A 24,495-nucleotide genomic window follows, 5' to 3' on the forward strand; every position below is an offset into this window, starting at 1 on the left:
TGGCGCTTGCCGCCCTTCACTCTGTGATTGGCTGCTCGTACGTCAATCAGCCATACGTTGTGGACTATCAGCATGGGTTGCATTACAGTGACGACATCAGCGATTCTGTTGGGAAGGGGGAAGAAGAGTTGGTCTGAGGCAGTACCACGGGCCTGGCGAATAATGAGGGCGATACACTCAAACTCAAAGATCAAAGTACGTATATGTCACCAAATACAATCCTGAGATTCATTTTATTGCGGGCATTCACATAAAAACAAAAGAAATAATAATAATAAATTCAGGCACACACTAAACGACTCGAACAGCTTCTTCCCCTTTGCCATCCGATTTCTGAATGGACATTGAACCCATGAACACTACCTCACTAATTTTAATTTTAATTTTTGCACTACTTATTTAATTTAATTATTATATAGATAGATACTGTAATTCACGTTTTTTTCCTCTTTTGTGTGTTGCATTGTACTGCTGCCACAAAGACATCAAATTTCACATGTACTGGTGATATTAAACCTGATTTTGATTCTGAGCAATAAATATCGAGAACATGAGATGAAGAGTCCTTGAAAGTGAGGCCATAGGTTGTGGGAACATTTCAATGTTGGGGTGAGTGAGGTTATCCCCTTTGGTTCAGGAACCCGATGGTTGAGGGATAATAACTGTTCCTGAACCTGGTGGTGTGGGTCCTATACCTTCATCCCAATGGCAGCAGCTAAAAGAGAGCATGGTCTGGATGGTGGGGGTCCTTGATGATGGATGCTGCTTTCCTGTGGCACCACTCCATGTAGATGTGCTCAATGGTGGGGAGGGCTTTTCCTGTGAAGGACTGGGCCATATCCACTACTTTTTGTAGGATTTTCTGTTCAAGGGCATTGGTGTTTCCATACCAGGCTGTGATGCAACCAGTCAACATATTCTCCACCATGTATCTATAGAAGTTTTAGATGATAAGCTGAATCTTCGCAAACTTCTAAGAAAGTAGAAGTGCTGCCATGCTTTCTTTGTATTGGCAGTTCCTCTGAAATGATATATCATGAAGGAATTTAAAGTTGCTGACCCTCTCCACCTCTGATCTCCTCCGATGAGGATTGGCTCATGGACCTCTTCTTCCTCCTCCTGTAGTCAATAATCAGCTCCTTGCTCTTACTGACAATGAGTGAGGGGTTGCTGTTGTGGCACCATTCAGATTTTCAATCTCCCTCTTATATGCTGATCCATCACCACCTTTGATTCGGCTGATGGCAGTGATGTCATCAGCAAACTTATGGCATTGGAGCTGTGCTTAGCCACACAGTCGTAAGTGTAAAGTGAGTAGAGCAGGGGGCTAAGCACACAGCCTTGTGGTGAAACTGTGCTGATGGAGATTGTGGAGGAGATGTTGTTACCAATCCGAACTGACTGGGGTCTGCAAGTGAAGAAATCGAGGATCCAGTTGCACAAGAAGATATTGAGGCCCAGGTCGTGAAGCTTATTGATTAGTTTTGAGGGGATGATGGTATTGAATGCTGAGCTGTAGTTGATAAAGAGCATCCTGATGTATGCAATTTCATTGTCCATATGTTCCAGTGTTGAGCGAGGGGCCAATGAAATGGCATTTGCTGTTGACCTGTTGTGACAGTAGGCAAATTGGAGTGGAGCCAAATCGCTCATCAGGCAGCAGTGGATATGTTTCATCACCAACCTCTCAAAGCACTTCATCACAGTGGATGTTCTTAGGCATGCTCTTCCTGGGCACCGGTATAATTGAAGCCTGCGTGAAGCAGGTGGGTACCTCAGACTGCAGAAGCAGGAGGTTAAGGATCTCAGTGAACACCCCAACCAGTTGATCAGCACAGGTCTTTACTACTGGCCCAGGTACCCTGCCTGGGCCAGATACTTTCTGTGGGTTCACCCTCCCGAAGGATGCTCTCACATAGGCCTCAGACTGAGATCGCAGGTCATTGAGGGCTCTGGGAGTTCGTGAAGGTGCCTCCATGTTTTAAGGGTCAAAGTGAGCAGAGAAGGCATTGAGCTCATCTGGGAACGAAGTCTTGTTGTCACCTATGTAGTTTGGTTTCACTTTGTAGGAGGTGATAGCATTCCAGCCCTGTCACAGATGTTGAGCTTCCTTCAGTGATTCCAGTTTGGTCCGGAATTGCCACTTTGCATGTGAGATGGCTTTCTGGAGGTCACCATCTGAACACCACCGATCTGGCCCTCAGCAGGTTGTGGATCTCATGGTTCATCCAGGACTTCTGGTTGGAGAAGACTGAATGATTTTGTGGGGACACACTGCATATGACTGTTTTTATAAAGTCCACGACAACCGTGGTATATTCGTTCAGATCTTCTGATGAGTCCTTGAACAATGCCCTGTCTACTGACTCGAAGCGATCCTGTGGCCATTCCACTTTGTTGTCATTAGCTCTGGAGCTTTGCTCTTTAGCCTCTGCCTGTATGCAGGTAGAAGGAGGACAACCAGGTGACCAGGTTTCCTGAAATGCGGTCTGGGCATGGAACGGTTGGCATTCCTAACCGTAGTGTAACAATGGTCAGGTGCATTGGGACCTTTTGTGCTACAGGTGATATGTTGGTAATAACTGGGCAAAGATTTCTTCAAACAAGCCTGATTGAATTTCCTGGCAACGATTTGAAAGATGTTAGGGTAGGCTGGTTCTTGTTTGCTAATTGCTGCACTCAGTACCTCAGATGCTTGCTAAACGTCGGCCTTTGGCAGTATGTAAACTGCAGTCAGGATCACAGAGGAGAGCCCTCTTGGTCGGTACTTAATCATTAGATGTTTTAGGTTGGGGAACAAGAGTGTGACCTACTGACCTACCCCAGTTCATAGTCCTCCCATCCATGTATTTATCCAAACTTCTTTAAAACATTGAAATCAAACCTGCATCTACAACTTTCGCTGGCAGCTTGTTTCATACTTGCAACACCCTCTTAGTGAAGAAGTTCCCCCTCAGATTTCCCTTAAATATTTCACCTTTCACCCTTAACCTATGACCTCTAGTGTTAGTCTCACCCAACTTCAATGGAAAAGGCTTGCTTGCATTTATCCTAGTTATACCCCTCATAATTTTGTATACCACTATTAAATTCCCCCTCAATCTTCTATATTCCAAGGAATAAAATCCAAACCTATTCAATCTTTATGACTTATCTACCTGTGCCAGCACTTTCAATGAATTATGGATCTGTATTCCCAGATCCCTTTGTTCTACCACACTCCTCAGTGCTGTACCGTTCATTGTATAAGACCTACCTTGGCTGGTCCTACCCAAATGCAACACCTCAGATTTGTCTGCATTAAATTTCATCAGCCATTTTTCAGCTCATATTTCCAGCTGGTGCAGATCCTGTTGCAAACTTTGATAGCTTTTCTCACTGTCCACTACACCTCTAATCTTGGTCTCATCTGCAAATTTGCTGATCCAGTTCACCACATTATCATCCAGATCATCGGTATAGATGACAAACAACAACAGACCCAGCACGGATCCTTGTGGCACTCCAGTCAAAGAGGCAGCCATTTACTACTACTCTCTGGCTTCTCCTACTAAGCCAGTGTTGAATCCATTTACGACCTCATCCTGAATACCGAGCAACTGAACCTTCTTGACCAACCTCCCATGCAGAACTTTGTCAAAGGCCTTGCTAAAGTCCATGTAGAGAGCATCCACTGCCTTTCCTTCATCAACTTTACTGGTAACTCCTTTGAAAAACTCTTTAAAATTGGTTAGAGACAACCTACCACACACATGTTCACTAACCCTAATCAGGCCAGGGCTATCCAAATGTATATATCCTGTCTCTTGGAATACATTCCAATAATTTATCCACTACTCACCGGCGTATAATTTACCAATTACTCAGGCTCACTGGTTTATTCTTAGAAATTTCTTGTCTGTCTTCTGAGTAAATACAGATGCAAAAAAAATCAATTTAAGATCTTCCCCATCTCTTTCAGCTCCATGCATAGATGATCACACTGGTCTTCAAGTGGACCAATTTTGTTCCTTGCTATCTTTTTGCTCTTAATATATATGTAGAAGATTCTCCTTCACCTTGTCTGCTAGAGCAACCTCATGCATTCTTTTATCCCTCCTGATTTCCCTCTTAAGTGTTCTTTTGCATTTCTTTTACTCCTCAAGTACCTCATTTGTCCTTGCTGCCTTGCTGCAATGCACCACCTTCTTCTTAACCAGGGCTTCAGTATCCCTTAAACGCCAAGGTTCCCTATACCTTTTAGCATTGCCTTTTATTCTAACAAGAACATATAAACTCTGTACTCTGAACTTTTCACACTTGATGGCTTCTTTTTGCCAGAAACCCATCCCAATCCTCGCCTGCTAGATCCTTTCTGATGCCATCAAAATCGGCTTTTCTCCAACTCAGAATCTCAATCTGAGGGCCAGTCCTATCCTTTTTCATAATTTTCTTGAATCTAATGCTAATTATGATCACTAGACCCAAAGTCTTCCCCTACACACACTTCTGTTACTTGCCCTGTATTGTTCCGTAATAGGAGATCCGGTATCGCACTCTCTCTTGTTGGGACTTCTATGTACTGACTAAGGAAACTTTCCTGAACACATTTGACAAACTCTATCCCGCCCAGTCCTTTTACAGTATGGGAGTCCCAGTCAATATGTGAAAAGTTAAAATCACCTACTATCACAACCTTTTTTTTCTTGCAACTGTCTGGTATCTCTCTATAAATTTGCTGCTCTAAATCCTGCTGACTATTTTGAGATGTTTTTTCGATGTTAGAGGTGTCAGGTAAATGAAACTTCTTCTATATTAGGCAGTCAGCCATTTACATGCTTCTGAAGATTGTCGAAGATTGTAAGGCTGAGTGGTTGTGAGGAGGTTCCACCAGTTGTCGGTGAATTTCTTCAGGTCTCGCTTGTGCTGTAGTGTAACTCTAGGGTGACTGCAACAGGTGACATTGAGACACGATTTCCTTGTAACCCAAGCTGTGACTGTTGAGTGTTGTCTACTTAGTCTATAGACCGCTCTTGTCAAGGGTGCTGCTGGTCCCAAGTGACTTCAAGGGATTTTCCAAAGCAGGGTAACATTGTTCTTGCTTGAAGTGTGTGACCTGATATGTACAGTCTCAGTATAAGGTAGAAAGTCTGATCAATAAACATTTTTGTCTGCAGTGGCCATCATTAAGGACCCTCACCATCTGGGGCATGTCCTCTTCTCATTACTACCATCGGGGAGGAGGTACAGGAGCCTGGAGACACACACTCAATGTTTTTGGAACTGCTTCTTCCCCTCTGCCATCAGATTTTTGAACAGTTCATGAACACTACCTCACTATCTTGTTCTTTTCTTGGACTACATAATTATTTTAAATATATTTCTAATTGTAACCTTTAGTACTTTTTATGTATTGCACTGTACTGCTACCATAAAACAACATATTCCACAGCAAATGTCAGTGATAATAAACCTGATGAAGATTCTGAACAGGCCTTCTGGCCCTTTGAGTTGTGCTGACCATCAAGCACCCATTTACAGGGGGACGTCACATGATGACGTAGGATCGAGACATGGAAATCCAGCTCTCCCGTAAAAAACTAATAAATTAATGTTTAAGTGAAGAAAAGTTAGTAAATATTTTCTAAAAACTACGTCTAAACTACTCAGAATTTTCCTTAGATATGCCTCCTAAACAGACAAAGAAGAAAACTACTACTTTGAAGACAGTACAAGCTGGGCCGGCCACCATGAAGAAGCCTCGGACTCAAGTGCATCTCACCTCCGGTGATACAGAACAGAAATCGGCGGCAACATCAACAGTCTCCAAGAAGGAACAACAGGAACTGCGTGTGCGCGAAGGAAGGGGCATGCGCAAACACGAGCAATTCAAACTACAAATCCCAGCTACGATTGGAAGTGGAAGTGAAAATGAATCCGAGGTGGATTCGGATTCTCTGGAACATACAGATGAAGATGAGGAGGCAAATGAAGAACAACAGGAAGAGGTTGGAGGTGGAAGATCTTCTGGAGACATAAGAAAAGCTTTGGTGCAAATAATGCATGAATTAAAAGAATTAAAAACATTAAAAATGATAAAAGAAGATATTAAAAATATGAAGACTATGTTTGATAAAATGATGAAAAAACAGGAGAAAATGGACAAGAAAGTTAAAAAGTTGGAAGAAATAACGGGAGACACTATTGATAGAGTGAATAAAATGGAAGATAATATCCTTGCCTGGACATCAGAAAGAAAACAACTGTTGGAAAAAATAGACGTGCTTGAAAATTTTAGTAGATGAAATAATATTAAAATTGTTGGTCTTAAAGAAGGGATAGAGGGAGAGGATCCAATAAAATTTTTTCAAAAATGGATCCCGGAAAGTATGGAAATGGAAGAGGGAACCCAGTTGATTGAAATCGAAAGGGCCCACAGAGCCTTAAGACTAAAACCTCAACCTGATCAAAACCCACGACCAATCTTGATAAAATGCTTAAGATATCAAGATAAAGAAAAGATCCTGAAGGCGGCTGCCCAATGTGCCAGAAAGAGAAATGAGCCATTGATGATAGAAGGGAAAACAGTTCTCTTCTATCCTGATACGTTATGACCTTTTGAAGAGAAAGAAGGAATTTAATCCAGCGAAAAAAGTTTTATGGGAAAAGGGTTATAAATTTATATTGCGCCACCCGGCAACATTGATAATTTTTTTGGATGACGGAAAAAGAAGATTTTTTACTGATCATCGGGATGCGGAGGAGTTTGCACAAGAACTCCCAAATATTCGCTAGACACAGTAAAGATTTAAAAGTGAAACAGATTAAAGATGAAGACGGGGACAGTGAAGTGAGTTGATGGACATTAAGGACAGAAGAATATTTAAATATACTTTTAATTATATGATACAGGGGGAGAAAGGTAAAAATTTGAGAAATATTAATTGAGAGTAGTGATATTATTTTTTCTTCTCTTACATATACTTTTTTCATGCTACGGGGGAGCTGGGGGTACTTCGGATCGATCGCTATGGGATTCATGTGTGTAATCATGGCGTTTGCCATGACCCACACAATGGAGGGGGGTAATGTGTTTTTTTTTCATTCACAACATTAGCAGGGGGGTTTTTTGTTGTTTTTTTCTTTATAATCTATTTTTCTTTTATCTTTCTTTCTTTGCCTGGATGATCGGAGGAAAGACACATAGCAACATGGAGAATTTTAAAATAATTCCCCAAGGTACTACGAGAGTTGAAATATTATGTATTATTATAAATTGGAGTAACCCCATTAAAAATAATGACTAAGTTAATGAATTTTTAAAGTTTTAATGTTAATGGGCTTAATGGACTAGTGAAAAGAAAAAGAATTTTAACATACATTAAAAAAAATGAAAATAGATATAGCTTTTATACAAGAAACACATTTAACAGAGATAGAACATCAGAAATTAAAGAGAGATTGGGTCGGAAATGTTATTGCAGCTTCATTTAATTCAAAAGCGAGGGGAGTTGCAATTTTGGTTAACAAAACTTTACCAATTAAAATACAAAATGTATTAATTGATTCTGCGGAAAGATATCAGAATCAGAATCAGAATCAGACTTTAATCGCCAAGTACCTATGCACATACAAGGAATTTACTTCCGGCAGATGTTGTCTCTCTGCTCATAACAATAATAATGATAAATATAAATGAAAATATAGATTATACATACAGGTAGTGCAATCCAAGTAATAGTTAGCCGACAGTTAACCGGCAGTTAACTGTTCAGCAAACTGACCGCAGTAGGGAAAAAACTTCTCCAGTGCCTATAGTCTTAGTCTGGAGGGATCTGAAGCGCCTACCAGACGGAAGCAGATCAAACAGTCTGTGCGCAGGATGGGAGGAGTCCTTTATGATGTTTCCCGCCCTCTTCTTCAACCTGGAAGAGTACAGGTCCACAATAGAGGGCAGGGAGGCTCCAATAATGCGCTCGGCAGTCCTCACTGTGCGCTGTAGTCTGGTTCTATCCTGCTTGGTGGCGGCTCCAAACCACACAATGATACATTGTAATATATGTTGAACAAGTTAGGTCTCTATTCATTGGAGCGTAGAAGGTTGAGGGGGGATTTGATCGAGGTATTTAAAATGTTGAGAGGGATAGATAGAGTTGACGTGAATAGGCTGTTTCCATTGAGAGTAGGGGAGATTCAAACGAGAGGACATGATTTGAGAGTTAGGGGGCAAAAGTTTAAGGGAAACACGAGGGGGTATTTCTTTACTCAGAGAGTGATAGCTGTGTGGAATGAGCTTCCTGTAGAAGTAGTAGAGGCCAGTTCAGTTGTGTCATTTAAGGTAAAATTGGATAGGTATATGGATAGGAAAGGAGTGGAGGGTTATGGGCTGAGTGCGGGTAGGTGGGACTAGGTGAGATTAAGAGTTCGGCACGGACTAGGAGGGCCGGAATGGCCTGTTTCCGTGCTGTGATTGTTATATGGTTATATGGTTATATGTAATTATACATTGTCAAATCTTTTCAGAACTATGGACTCTTATGAATATTTATGCACCAAATGAAAACGATGTAAAATTTATACAAGAGGCTTTTTTGAATTTGGCTGACGCACACGATAAAATATTAATAGGTGGAGACTTTAACTTTTGTCTAGACCCAGTTTTAGATAGGTCAACAAAGGTTGTTACAAAACCAAAAGTAGCAAAATTAACTTTATCATTGATGAAAGATTTAAATTTGATTGATATATGGAGAAGAATTAACCCAAGAGAAAGAGATTATTCATTTTATTCAAATAGACATAAAACTTATTCAAGGATAGATTTTTTCCTACTATCAGCGAATATTCAAGACAGAGTGAAAAATATGGAATATAAAGCAAGAATATTGTCAGATCATTCCCCCTTGATAATGACAATGATAATGATGGATAAGGAGGAATCGATTTACAGATGGAGATTTAATTCAATATTATTAAAACGTCAAAATTTTTGTGATTTTATGAAAAAACAGATTCAGTTTTTTTTATATACAAACTCACATTCAGTTGATGATAAATTTATATTATGGGAAGCGATGAAGGCATATTTGAGAGGCCAGATAATAAGTTGTACTTCTAAAATTAAGAAGGAATATATGGTAGAAATAGATCAATTGGAAAAAGAGATTACAAAATTAGAAAAAGAATCTCAAAGATATATGATGGAAGAAAAACAAAAACAACTTGTTAATAAGAAGCTACAATATAATACACTTCAGACATACCGAACAGAAAAAGCAATTATGAGAACTAAACAGAGATATTATGAACTAGGTGAAAGATCATACAAGATTCCTGCTTGGCAGTTAAAAATAGACCAGGCTTCCAAAACATTAAATGCAATTAGAACAAGTGTAAATAAAATTACTTATAAACCTTTAGAAATCAATGAAACTTTAAAAAAATTTTATTCTGAACTGTATCAATCAGAATCACAAAATGATATTGTTGGGATAGAAAGGTTTTTATCACAAATATCTCTCCCAAAATTGAATTCGGAAGAACAGAAGGGATTAGATGTGCCTTTTACATTAAAAGAGGTCGAAGAAGCTCTAGGATCACTTCAGAGTAATAAATCTCCAGGAGAAGATGGTTTTCCACCTGAATTTTACAAAAAGTTTAAAGATTTATTAATTCCTCCTTTTATGGAGCTAATACACCAAGCGGAAAGAACGCATAAACTTCCAGAATCTTTTGTGATGGCTATTTTAATAGTATTGCCAAAAAAAGACAGAGATCTTTTAAAGCCAACATCATATAGACCTATTTCTTTGTTGAACATGGACTATAAAATAATAGCAAAGATTTTATCTAATAGATTATCTAAATACTTACCAAAATTAATACACATGGACCAAACAGGATTTATTAAAAATAGACAATCGGCAGATAATGTAACTCGGTTACTTAGCATAATTCATTTGGCACAAAAGAGGGAAGAAATGAGTGTGGCAGTTGCTTTGGATGCAGAAAAAGCATTTGATAGACTGGAATGGGATTTTTTATTTAAGGTATTAGAAAAATATGGATTAGGAGTATCTTTTATAAAATGGATTAAAACCTTAAATACTAACCCCAAAGCTAAAGTGGTGACAAATGGCCAAATTTCAATATCATTTCAGTTAACAAGGTCAACTAGACAAGGTTGTCCATTATCACCTGCTTTATTTGTGTTGGCGATAGAGCCATTAGCTGAATTAATTATGGGTTTCAGAGTTAATCAGGAGGAATATAAGATTAACTTATTTGCTGATGATGTTCTGATTTATCTAACTAACCCATTGCATTCGTTGCATAAATTATCTTCTAGATTGGAAGAATATGGGAAAATATCAGGGTACTGTTACGAACCCCGTAACTGGATCACTTACCAGCAAAGATAGAGAGGTCCGCTGAAGTCTGATGGTACTATTTTCAAACGTTTTTATTTATAAAGGGGCACAAAAGTAAGGTTAATACAAACATTCAGATAATCTATGTTGTCAATACTCAATCTAAAGCGCGGGTATAGTAATAATCATCAATAAGAAGTGGCTCCATCGTTTTGTCTAGGGGTAAAAATATTGTCCGATGGAAATATAAAAGTCTCGCCAGTTCATGCAGGCTTTAGCCCTTTGGGGACCGCTGGGTTTCACTTGTTGGAGAGAGAGAGAGATTTTTGGTGAGAAAAGAAACTTGCCCAGTCTTTAGGACGCAAACCATTGAATCGGGAACGTGGGTTCCCCGTTGTTAGTTCGAAGTCCTTTTCGGTGTTATCAGCCACCCGTTCCCCAGGCCAGGGGAAACGGACCACACGTGGCTTCCGAATAGCTTCCCGTTATCACGGGAGCGATGAGCGATGGTGTCTCCTCCTGGTGCGTCGCTAGGGGACTGCCCCTGCAGCCCCTCTTTTATCTTGACTTGCAGGGTTGTAAATGTCAATCAGGGTGGGGTGATGCAATCCCCAGCCCACATTGCCCGAGGGTGTACACGTAGCCCTGAGAGCTGGCACGTAGTATAGGATCGCAATCCACAAAGGTGTCTCCAAGAAACAATGGCCAAATCTGTTGCTTTGTCCTGCTGAGGATTCTCTCTCATTTCCTGGGTCCAAGACCCGAATTAATAGCGATCTTGCGATTCTCAAGAAGGAGGGGGCTGGGATCATAACAGTACAAAATAAATTGGGATAAAAGTGAAATTCTACCCCTTACTAAAGGAGATTATAGTCAATGTCGATTAATAACTCAGTTTAGATGGCCGATAAATGGTATAAAGTATTTAGGTATAAAAGTTGATAATGATATAAAGAATTTATATAAACTAAATTATTTGCCATTATTGAAAAAAAAATCAAGAGGATCTTGACAAATGGATGATGTTACCAATAACATTAGCAGGTAGAGTCAATGCTGTAAAAATGAATATATTCCCTAGATTACAATATTTATTCCAAACACTACCAATACAATTACCACAGAAGTTTTTTCAAGAGTTAAATAAATGTGTGAGGAAGTTCCTTTGGAAAGGTAAGATGTCAAGAATATCGTTGGAAAAATTGACATGGAAATTTGACCTAGGAGGGTTACAATTACCAAATTTTAAGAATTATTACAAAGCAAATCAACTTAGATTTATTGCATCTTTTTTTGATGAAGATAAACCGGCATGGATTAGAATAGAATTAGATAAAGTAGGAGAAAATATACCAGAAGATTTTATATATAAATGGGAATCTAAATGGATACGGGAAAAGAAAGAATCTCCTATACTAAAACATTTGATTGATTTATGGAATAAGATAAGTGTTGATGATGAGATAAAGAAATCTTTATTAGCAAAGAGACCTTTAATTCAAAATAAACTTATTCCTTTTACAATGGATAATCAACTTTTATATAACTGGTTTCACAAAGGGATTAGATATATAGGAGACTGTTTTGAAGGAGGTATATTAATGCCATTTGACCAATTAAAGAATAAATACAAAATATCAAATAACACTCTTTTCTGTTATTTCCAATTAAGGGCTTATTTAAGAGATAAACTGGGTCAAACAATGTTATTGCCGAAACCTAATGAAATAGAAACTTTAATTCATAAAGGAAAAATTTAAAAATTTATTTCTGGTATGTATAATTTGATTCAAAAACAGGCAATTAAACAAGGAATTCATAAGTCAAGACAAAAATGGGAAACTGATTTGAATATTAAAATTGATGAAACAAGTTGGTCAAGATTATGTCTTGACAGTATGACAAATACAATAAATGTTCGACTAAGATTAGTACAATATAACTTTTTACATCAATTATATATTACACCACAAAAAATAAATAGATTAAACTCAAATTTATCTGATCAATGTTTTTGATGTAATCAAGAAATTGGTACTTTTTTACACTCTACTTGGTCTTGTCTTAAAATTCAACCTTTTTGGACAAATTTAAGAGTTTTGCTGGAACAAATTATTGGAATACAACTTCCACATAACCCAACATTATTTTTACTAGGCGATATTGAAGGGATAAAATCGAAATCCAAATTGAATAAATATCAGAAAGAATTCATAAAAATTGCATTGGCAGTAGCCAAAAAGGCTATTGCAGTTACTTGGAAATCAGATTCATACTTAAGTATAGATCGTTGGAAGAATGGAATTTTTAGCTGCATTCCACTTGAAAAAATTACTTATAATTTAAGAGATAAATATGAAATATTTCTGAAAATTTGGTGCCCTTATTTACAAAAGATAGGATTAAATATATAGGTGCTCCGAAGATAAAATTATTGGTTATCTGGGGAAATAAATAAATATACATATTAAAGCTATTATGAACTCCGTGGAGCATGTGGGGATCTTCCGATAGCCAGGCATTCTTTCTTTCTTTTTTCTTTTTTTTTCTATAGGGATATGATAGGGGGGAGGGGTTAAGGGGAGGGGGGAAGGGTTGATAATTTTTTTTTCTTTCTGTAACCTATTTGAAAATTCAATTTAAAAAATTTATTTAAAAAAAGCACCCATTTACATTCATCCTAACCTAAAGTTTAGTTCTCCACATATTCCCATTGACTTCACCCCCTCCTCCTCAATTCTACCCCTCACCAACATTCTTAGGGCCATTTCCAGTGGTGAATCAATCTACCAACCCACAGATTCTTGGGATGAGGAGACTGGAACTCTCAAAGAAATACCCCACGGTGACAGAAAGGACATACAAGCTTCACACAGACAGCACCCGAGGCTGGAGTTGAAACCCAGGTCACTGGAACTGTTCAGCAGCAGCACTACCTGCTGTAACACTTCAGTATTGCTGACTTGTGAGGTGACAGAGTCTTTGCTGATACCAAAACAACATAGACAAAAGTGCACACTCAATGTGATTCCACTGATGTGATGGGTTTGGGAGAAGGGGAGGTGCTTGTGGCGGGGGGCGCGGGTGAAGCAGTGAAGGTGACCGCTGCTCAACCACCTTGACAACCAAGGCTCCTGCTCCCTAAAGAAAGCAAGACAAGCAGTGTGAATGCACTGGAGTGTTTGCCTCCATGTAAACTAAGTATGTCTCTCAATCTTACATGCAATGATTTAATGGCAGTATAGGGGGAGGGGAGGGGAGGGGGAGAAGGGAGGAGAGAGGGAGAGAAGGAAAAAGGAAGAGGGGGAGAGTGAGAGGAGGAGAGGGTGAAGAGTGGGGGGGAGAGAGAGCAGGAGGGTGGGGAGAAAGAGAAAGCCAACCATGTTGATGCCACAGCCAAGAAAGCTCACCACCACCTCAGGAGGCTAAAGAAATTCATCACATCCCTGTTGACACTCACCATTTTTTATTGATGCACCACAGAAAGAATTCTGTCCGGATACACAATGGCTTGGTCTGGCAAATGCTCTGCGTGTGACTGCAAGAAACTGCAGAGTTGTGGACACTGCTCAGCACATCACAGGAAGCAGCTTCTCCTCTAAGTCTATACTTCTCTCTGCTCGGTAAATCAAAGACCCCACCCACTCCAGACATTCTCTCTTCTCCCCTCTCCCATCGGGTGGAAGATACAAAAGTCTGAAATCACGTAACACCAGGCTCAAGGACAGCTTCTACCCTGCTATCATTAGACTACTGAACAGACTTTTTGTACAATAAGATAGTCTCTTTGCCTTATAATCTACCTCGTTATGATCTTGCACTTTATTGTCTGTCTGCACTGCACTTTCTCAGAAGCTTTTACACTTTATTCTGCATTGTTAGTATTCTACCTCAAAGCACTGTGTAATGATTTGATCTGTATGAACAATATGCAAGATAAGCTTCTCACTGTATCTTGGTACACGTGACAATAATAAACTAATTCCAATACCAATATCAATATGAACATTCCCCGAGACCCATATCCTGAAGGAAAGAACAAGTTTTCCTTCTTTTCTTTGGAGGTGTCCCCAAAACAGTCTGAACCAATGAAGTACTTATATTTGCAGTTCCTTCTGTCAGCTCTAGAGAAGTTCAGCTGCAAATTTTCCTACAGCAATCCCCTACAAGTGGTAATTCAATGATAAGAACAGACACATTGTTTTAATAATGGTAATGAGGGTAATAATCGGCCAGAAGGCCAAGCAGAACTTGCACCACTTTAAGTGGCAAGATGGGATCATTTCCATTTCTCTGCCAGGCAAGTCAGGGCCTCAGTTTAACATCTCTGAAAGACCAAGCCCCTAAAAGCATAGCACTCCCTCAGTACTGCATGGGGTACGTCAGCTTGGATGTGTGCTCAACACTATGGAGTTGGAGCACAATCGCTGAGCTACCACACCTGACATCTTTCCAATTCACTGCTGTTTGCCATCTTCAAATCCAATCTCCTTTGGTAAACGTCACCGACAGGTTTTGTTTCTAAAGACTTTCAGAGCTCTGTCCCCCTCCTGACAATTGTCACCAGCCCTTAAAGTTTCATCTGCCGTTTTTCCAATCCCACAGCCTGTGTCCTCTAAATTCACAACAAAGGTGCATATAACTTCAATAGTGAACTGACCTAGTTAAAAAGGATATTTTTTCACCTGCACAAAATAGTTCAGATGAAATTGACCAATGATCCATATTCCTGGTCTTTCTTGTGGCATTGATGTGGTGGAATCCAGGGGTTTGACATCCAATTGCCTCTTGACTGAACTGTATTTATTCTGCTTTGTTTATCATGACTTCTGCAAACAAATGTTTGGAGTTTCTTCAAGGATCCAGACTCTGTTTCCGTCTCATATTTTATTCACAGTTTCAATTTCTCCCAGCAGAATAAAGAAAGGTCAGTGCCCATATCTTCCTCAGCTAATTTATCTTGTTTAATGACAGGCACAGGTTTTAGGTGATCAGTCAAATCAAGTTTCTCCAGGAAATCTTGGCTGTTGTGAACTCTATACGTTGCTCTCTCAGCTCCCATTTGCAACTTAGCTGCTCAGTCAATGAGATCTCTGAGGGTTGTGGGGCTGGAGAATGTTGGAGATGGAGAGGGAAGAGGCCACAAAGGGTTTCCTAAAGGAGGAAGTTCTTAAGTTGGAGGCATGATATAAATGGCCACAAGGAGTGATGAGTGAATATAATAGCACATTTACAGTACAGAACAGGCTATTTGACCCAACTGATCCCTGCTGTTATATATACTTCACAAAAGCCTGCTCCCCGTCAATATCTCCTCCATTCACCACATCCTTCTACCCCTTCTGTCTTTAACCAGGAACAATTCATCTTAAATGTTTCTCTTCAGTTTACCTAAAACTGTCCTTATGGTAGTGAGAACCACATTTTCCTATTCTCCCAGGATAGAATTTCTCCAGAATTCCCTATTGCAATTATTAATGTCCATATTTTTATGACTGTGGGTTCCGGTCTTCCCTACAGGTGGAAACATCATCCTGACATCTAACCCTAACATAGCTTTAAAACCACCTATTAGACAACTTCTTTTCTGAGATAACATTGAAGCTCTATAAGATCACAGTTGGAATATTGTGTTCAGCTCTGGTTGCCTCATTATAGGAAAGATGGGAAAGCATTAGAGAGGGTACAGGTGAGATTTACCAGGATGCTGCCTGGATTAGAGAGCATATCTTATAAGGAAAGATTGAGTGAACTGGGGCTTTTCTCTTTGGAGCAAAGGAGGATGAGGGATGACTTGATAGAGGTGTACAAGATGATAAAAGGCATAGAGTGGGCAACCAGAGACTTTTTCCCAATTACTAATATGAGAGGGCATAATTTTAAGGTGATTAGAGGAAAATTTAGGGGGGATGCCACAGATAGGTGTTTTTTACACACAGAGTGGTGGGTGCATGGAACGCACTGCCAGGGTGGTGGTAGAGGCAGGTACATTAGGGACAATTAAGAGACTCTTAGATGCGCACATGGACGAAAGAAAAATAGAGGACTATGTGGGAAGGAAGGGTTAGATTGATGTTAGAGTAGGTTAAAAGGTCAGGATAACATAATGGGCCAAAGGTGGCTGTTCTGTAAAGAACCCCTGCCTGTCCAGTCCTTCCTGCTGGGAATAAGCACTCTGTTCTGGTACTGCGCTTGCTGTGAGCTGGGATACAAGCAGCAGACATTTGCTCATGGTAGGTAGAAAACAATTCTTCAAAATATCCAGCTTGTATGTTGATATCCACACACAGTGTCTGAAAATGTCTTTTGGCTTTGTTTAAGGAAACGCGGTAAAAAATATTTTAGCATCTGTTTTGATGAATGCTCTACATTTTTTTGATGTACTTAAGTTATGATGTAGAGAGTGCAGATGCGACTCTTGGATGACCCTCTGGGTGTTCCATTGTATTTGGTCTGCATTAAGAGAATCCAGTTATGCTTTTAAAGCAGGGATTCCTCCTCTCAGACCTATCATCGGCGCTTGATCTTTCCAGCAATGTCGTTTTGGAAGGATTTCAGCAGAAACAGACTTCCCGCGGGATTTCCTTGATGCAAAAAGATGGGCTTTCAGGAGGTGAGCCCCTTAATATTAGACCATAAGACGTAGGAGCAGAATTATGCCATTCAGCCCATCAAGTCTGCTCCACGTAGTAATATACACAAAATGCTAGAGGAACTCAGCAGATCAGGCAGCATCTATAGAGAAGAACAAACAGTTGACGTCTTGGGGTGAGGCTCTTCATCAGGACCCTTCATCATATCCCCATAATATTGCAGTGCCTCAATCCCCACAAGCCTCTGATGGCAGTTGCATGCATCTTCACTTGTGATCTGGCATCGAGGTGGCACTGAGCTCTTCCCCCCACCCTACCCCTGAACCCACCCTCACAGAGGAGAATGAAATGCCACGTAGACCCAGTTCCACTGAAATGGCTAATTACAAAGCAGTACCTTCAGATCCAGTTACCAACTCGGTTCACTCTCAGGAGCTGAAGGTTTTCCTCTGTGGAATTTGGAACATGCACCCTTTGTACTGGGCCCCACTAATGGCGAACCACTTCCCTCCTTGCTGCCCCTTCTTCATGTGTTCAGGATGCTTCACAACGAAGAGGGACAAGGAGGTATCCTGCCCCCTGTCCTCTGCTGTTCTAAGGTGAGGGTGAGAGAGGCTTGTCACTACTTTCCTGTACTTTTTCTTCATACTCTGTGCATGAACCAAATAAATTGAGCTTTCCTGGATGGCATGGTACATAGAGAAATCAGGGAACTGTCTGTAAGCATCAATATTAAGCCACCCCTTTGGTGCAGTTAGACTGATGTTGACATTGCCACGAGGATATGCCCTTTGAACAAAGATGTCTTCACTTGTAATCTCAGAGAGGGTGGCTGACTGCACGAGGTCTACATAAGCCATTCAAATGGTCTCTCTGCATTCTCTGTGCCTCCCATTCATCCACAATGAAGTGTGGATATGACGGCGCTGTGGTTACGTTACTTGGCCAGCAATCAGAATTTACTATATCTCTAGATACTTGAGTTCGAATCCCACTGTGGCAACTGGGAGTTTACATGCAAGTAATTCAATAAATGTAGAATTAAAGGTAATAATGGTAACTGAAACTGTAAAGAGCTTTGTGGGCAGCAGAATGGTGCAGCTAGTAGAGCTTCTCTCCCTTTGCTCCAGAAACTGGAGCACTCAGTGGAAATCCACATGGTCACAAGGAGATCATGCAAAATCCACACAGACAGGATTGAAGCTGGGTGGCTGGAGCAGTGAGGGAACAGCTCTGTGAGCTGTGTGCACCATGTGCCCTTTCTGATTAGTCAGAAGCCATTTCTCTCAATGCTCATCCTCATCAATCCAGGTTAATTTTCACTGCACAACTCAGACACAGTCCCAACCCCAAATTTTACAGGGATGGAATTTCCAAAGGAATGTATTTGCTCCTGAATGGTTTCAACCAAACACTTTCATTGAGAAAGTTCAAGGACAGCTATTCCAATATATGGAGAGTTTACCACTTACTTGTCCACTCATAAAGGTAGACAGAAGGAGCCATTTGGCCAATTTGATGTTATGAACTTCAGTAATTTCAATAATTCTGTGACTGAGGACAGTTCCAATCAGTAAAGCAACAAATAAAACAGACTACAGGGAATAATTTCCTCTGGTGCAGAAATCCAGAGGGGTTGAAGATCATCTTAAAGTTCAGGTATGAATCAGGAAACATTTTTGCCCACTAGTGTTAGAAGTCAGAGTTCCACCACTAAAATCTCTGATTACTGGGGGTATCAATGAAGTGCCACAATTTAAGATATCAAAGATTACAGAGCAAAGGCACACAAGCGAGGCTGAGTTACAGATCTGAGATCAAACTAAATGATGAGACAAACCCAAGGGGCTGGAATGTCCTCCACTTGTTCCTGTGTAACTCCACAAAAGAAACTGTCCGTCTGCTCCAGACAGACACTCTGTTGTTGTGGTGGAAAACACTGTCTGAAGTTGCAAACTAAATGAAAAAGAATGTAATAATTCAACCCTACCAGGTGTGAAGATAGGATAAACGAGACACATTCAGCTGTTAGATGGAAACCACATCCCTTTGCCAGGTATTCAAGGCATGGGCAATAAGTTGCCAAATCCCCTAACTCTATGTGATTGGAATGCAGCAGCACTCATCTCCGTACTTGTCAAGGCGAAGGATGTCAGTGCCAGGGAAGACCAGCCCTTCTGTGACTCTGCAGGCAGCCCTCTTGCCACTGAGGCCATGGGCTTGAATCTCACCCTAGAAACTGCCCGTAATCCAGGCTGATGCCCCCAGAGCCACTCTGAGGAAGTGATGCATAATCTGGGATGTTGCCTTTCAGACAAGGTGTTGAAAGGAGTCGCAGCCAGGATATCATATAGAAGCTAGAAATCCCAGGGCAGATGAACAGCAGTGAAATTACCCATGTGTTACTCCCGCAATCGTTAAAGCACGTTTTCTAACCATTTATGTCATTTTGAATCTTTGCATTTATGGGAGCTCACTATGCACAATTACAGAAAAAGCAAACAAAAATAACCATGGGACATAGACCATCAGACCCTTCAAGCCTGTTCACCATTCATCATGATCATGGCTAATCTAATTTCAGGTCCATTTTCCTGAACAATCCCTATATCCTTGGTTCCTTTAATACTAATCCAGACATCTATCAATTTGGAGGTCTGAATAAAATGACTCCACTGTTCTCTTGGGAAGTGAAATTCAAAGGCTTATCTCTCTCTTCAGCAATAAACTCTCCTCTAATGGCCTACCTTGTATTCTCAGACTGGGATCCCTGGTTCTAGATTCCTTAGCCAGAGGGAATATCCTCCCTGTATCCAGCCTGTTGAGCCCTGTAAGAATGTTGTAAATTTAACAAAGTTTCCCCTCACTTTCCTGGACTCGAGAGACTACATTCCCAATCTACTCAATCTCTCCTCCTATGGCAAATGTACCATCCCTACAACTAGGCTGGTGACTCTTTGCACTCCTTTTACTTCCCCTAAGGTAAGTATTTCCCTTATTTGATAAACTGTCCACAATATGACAAGTGTGATCTCACTAGGGTCCAATATTATTGTCGTAGTCATGTTTATTATGAGAGGATTTGAGAACAAACTTACCACTTGGCTTCTTAATCAGTGCTTAAGTTCAACAAATCAGGAATAGTTTCTTCCCTTCCACCATCAGATTTCTGACCATATCATGAACACTACCTCATTATTCCTTTTTTTGTACTATTTCTTTATTTTTGTAGTGCATAGTAGTTTTATGCTATTTGCACTGTATTTCTGCCACCAAAGAACAAATTTCATGTTATATAAGTTAGCGATAATATATCTGATTCTGATGCCACACATTTATGTCAGTTTCTGTGAACATGTACTCAGGCTGATTGGAACATGAACATTTCCCAACCTGTCACTGTTTAATAGGTACTCTGCTTTTCTGTTTAGATAGAATATAATGTGGAAAAAAATGTCCTCTAGTGGCTGTAAAGAGCTTTGGAATGTCCTGAGGCACTATTTCAATTCAAACCTTTCTTCCTACCAATAACAACAAACACTATGGGCCCTGGTCAGGACCAGAGCATGGTTCTGTTGACTTGCCCTCATCGGGTTTTCTTAATATGCTGAATGTGGTTAAATCATAAACCGTTACATTGTAAATCTGTTCCCATTTTGCTTCAGAGGAAATTGCCCTGACCTCTTCTTGATAACAGGCTGAGAATGTACACTAGCAGTTCTGTTACTTGCTGGGAGCTCCCTTATACAGTCTAAGAGCCATAGGACCATAAGACATATGAGCATAATGAAGCCATTCAGCCTATCTTCTACACCATCCTAACATGGCTGATGTATAATCTGTCTTAATCCCATTCTCCTGCCTTCTTCCCATAACCCTTAATAATGAAGAACCTGTCAACCTTTGCTTTAAATACACCGAGTGACTTGGCCTCCACAGCCGTCTGTGGCAATAAATTCCTTCTGGCTAAAGAAATTCCTCCTCACCTCTGTTCTAAAAGGACACTCTTGTGTTCTAAGGCTATGTCCTCTGGTCCTAGAATCCTCCACTATAGCAAACATCCTCTCCACATCCAATATTCAATAGGTTTCAATAAGATCCTCCTCCCCCCCCCCCATTCATCTAAACTCCAGTGAGTACAGGCCCAGAGCCATCAAACGCTCCTTGTGTGTTAACCCTTTCACCCTTTCATTCCCAGGATAATTCTCATGAACCTCCTTTGAACCCTCTCCAATGCCAGAACATCCTTTCTTAGATAATAGACCCAAAACTGCGCACAATACTCCCAGTGCAGTCTGACCAATGTCTTATAAAGTCTCAGCATCACATCCTTGCTTTTATTTTCTAGTCCTCTCAAACTGAATGCTAACATTGTATTTGCCTTCCTCACCATCAACTCAACCTGAAAGTTAACCTTTAGGGAATCCTGCACAAGGATTCCTAAGTCCTTTTGCACCTCCCATTTCTGAATTTGCTCCCCGTTTAGAAACTAGTCTACACCTTTATTCCTTCTACCAAACTGCATGGCTGTACACTTCTCTATACTGTACTCCATCTGCCACTTCTTTGCCAATTTCCCAAATCTGTCTAAGACTTCCGCAGACTCCCTGCTTCCTCAACCATACCTGCCCCTCCACCTATCTTTGTATCATCTGCAAATTTGGCCAACAAGCCATCAATTCCATCATTCAAATCATTGGCAAAAATGTGACAAGTGGTGCCAACTGCAGAACTCCACTAGTCACTGGCAGCCAACAAGAGAATACCCCCTTTATTCCCACTCTTTGCCTTCTGAAAGTCAACCAACCTTCTATCCATGTCAGTATCTTTCCTGTAATACTATGGGCTCTTCTCTTGTTAAGCAGTCTTAAGTGTGGCACTTTGTCAAAAGCCTTCTGAAAATACAACTAAACAATATCCACCGACACTCCCTTTGTCTATCCTGCCTGTTATTTCCTCAAAGAATTCCAACAGATTTGTCAGGGAAGATTTCCCTCAGGAAAACCATGCTGACTTGGGCTTATTCTTTCATGTGAATCACAGCAACCAGGCTCATTTCACGTCAGATGCTTGTGGTCCGAGAGAGGTAAGGGAGTAGTGGTGTGAAACCAGGCTTGCAAAACGACTAGCACTAACTCAGCAGCACTGTTAGACTATGCCGATTACTTTCAAAGTGGACAGAATCCAGGCTATATGTGAAGTTGGTTTGCCTTGCTGTCCCTACTGATATTCTCCCACTCCAAGCTCAGCCCCGCAAGTTTCCAATCCAACACACTGACTGACCCACATTCAGGTCCGAGTTTTAACTTCAATGCCGAGAAGCCCAATCTTTTTTTGCTTCCTGTTTATTGGCACATTTCTCAACACAGCCATAGCATTAATTTATCATTTCCTGACCACTTAGGTGAAATTCGGAATCAGATTCATTTATTACATGCACGTTGAAAGACAGAGTAGAATGCATCTTTTACATTTACAACCAACACAACCTGAGGGTGTCACCACACATAATATCCCCACAATGTTCAGCAGAACAACGCAGGCAGCAACAACAAAAGCAAAATCAAGCCTTTCCTCCCTCCCACCTACCCACCCACTCTCACTCACACACACAGACAGATCCTGCCAACTCATGTACCTTGGGGGTCACTGGCCCTCATGCCTCCTGCCCTTATGGACCTTTGATCCCATGGTCTGCCAGTTTGGAGGGACTCACTGTATGTTAAAGCCACACAGGACTGAATTTCGGTTGCACTATTTAAAGGCATGTTGCAAGTGGGGGTGGGGGGGTCGGCGACAAACAGAATGAGAGAACCTGACGGGGGGTGATGCCCCTTGCTTCAGTGACATGTGGCTTGATGTCATACTGTGGTTGTAAGGACCCATGGGGCCATCGCACTCGCCAACTGACCAGAGGAACAGGTGACATGGGGACCTCATACAGTAGTTGGAGATGACTATCAGCATCCACAGCAGATGTGGTGCCCCTTCCTGGATTCAGTGCCCTGTTTTCTCTCACAGCACAGGAAGTTGCCCATTGGGTCTAGGTCTATGTTGTTAACCAGCAGAGCAATCTCATTTCCCTTCTCTTTTCATGTACCCCATCCTCCCCTCCTCTACAATTTATGCTTTATCTCACACCCATCACTCCCCCCCCCCCCCCCCCACCTTTTGGCCCTCTGATATTTGCCTACTCTAAGGAACAACTTACTTGGTCCTAAATGCTTTAATCACCTCATTAGAGCAGGAAAGATGAGAGCAGTCACCTATATCCCAATGCTTAAATAACTTTGAGCCCCTGACCTGCTCATCAACTCGATTCCGGTGCAGCCCTCCTCACCATGATGTCCTGCTTCTCAGCAGCGGAGGTTGTGAGTGCCGCCATAAGAAAGCTGCATCCATTATGAAGGATCCTTCACCATCCAGGCCATGCTCTCTTCTCACTACTACCATCAGGCTGGAGGGAGAGGAGTCTTGGGTCCCACACCACCAAGTTCAAGAACAGTTATTACCCTTCAACCATCAGGCTCCCTAACCAGCCTGCATAACTTCACTCACTTCAACTCTGAACTGATTCCACAACCTATGAACTCACTTTCAAGGACTCATGTTCTCAGAATTATTTATTCACTTATTCACTTATCTATTTATTTATCCATTTATTTATTTATTTATTTATTTATTTATTCGCTTATCTATTTATTTATTTTCTCAGCTCAAGCTGGTTAAAACCTGAAGTACAGACGGAACCAAGCATGCTCACTTCTCAATTGCTAGGAACTTTTGGACTATTCTAATGGTGTTTAGTATTGTAATCTTCTGAAGATTTACATAGATATTGCTGTGTATTTAATGCTATTGTGTAGTACCTTTGGGATGATACCAGTTGTAGATATTACTATTGGAACAATGTATACCTTGTTCATGTACCATAGTCTTTCAATTTCCTCTTTTAATTCAGCATATTTCTGGTGTTTTTCACTTATTGATTTGTGTGTACTATGTGTATTTGGAATGGTTATATCTATTAAATAAGCTGTTCTTGCTTGTTTATCCTGTTAAATTATATCCAGACGGTTATTATGGATTGTCCTATCTGTAATAATGGATTGGACACACAGTAATATAATTTATAGGACTCTGACAGGATCAGGCTTGTACTTATAGTAATGTATGGTTTCTTTTATGAATTTGTATTTTAAAGCAAGATTCTGCCTGTGTAAGTAATCAGATTGAGATAAGCTGCTGAAGGATCCTGTAATGTGTTGGATTGTTTCTGGTTTCTCTCGGCATTTTCTGCATTTATTGTCTTGAATTTGTTGGTCTTTTATTATGTATTTTTGATCATTAATGGAGGATCATTCTCTTCCATTGGTTAACGCTTCAATAGTGATAATGTCTTCATTTTTCTGGGTTGTGCTTTCATTGAAGTTTAGTGGTGTGCTTCTTATCAGAATTGCATATGCTTGCATTGAGTGCTGATCCTGTTTTCGTTGATGAAAATACATCCTTAGAAGTTTCAGCTGTTATGTAAATTTTTGTATCTGTTATTC

The 24,495-nt window shown here is 40.5% G+C and overlaps 1 long non-coding RNA gene across 1 annotated transcript; it reads left to right on the forward strand.

Annotated features, from left to right (window-relative positions):
* The first annotated feature begins 97 nt into the window (after positions 1-97).
* On the forward strand, positions 98-24,495 carry LOC140741296 (uncharacterized). The gene is made up of 3 exons (XR_012102042.1): positions 98-195; positions 10,328-10,422; positions 23,658-24,495. It is a non-coding gene; the product is annotated as an uncharacterized lncRNA (long non-coding RNA).

This window comes from Hemitrygon akajei, chromosome 18, assembly GCF_048418815.1.
Source record: "Hemitrygon akajei chromosome 18, sHemAka1.3, whole genome shotgun sequence".
In the NCBI taxonomy this organism is placed as follows: domain Eukaryota; kingdom Metazoa; phylum Chordata; class Chondrichthyes; order Myliobatiformes; family Dasyatidae; genus Hemitrygon; species Hemitrygon akajei.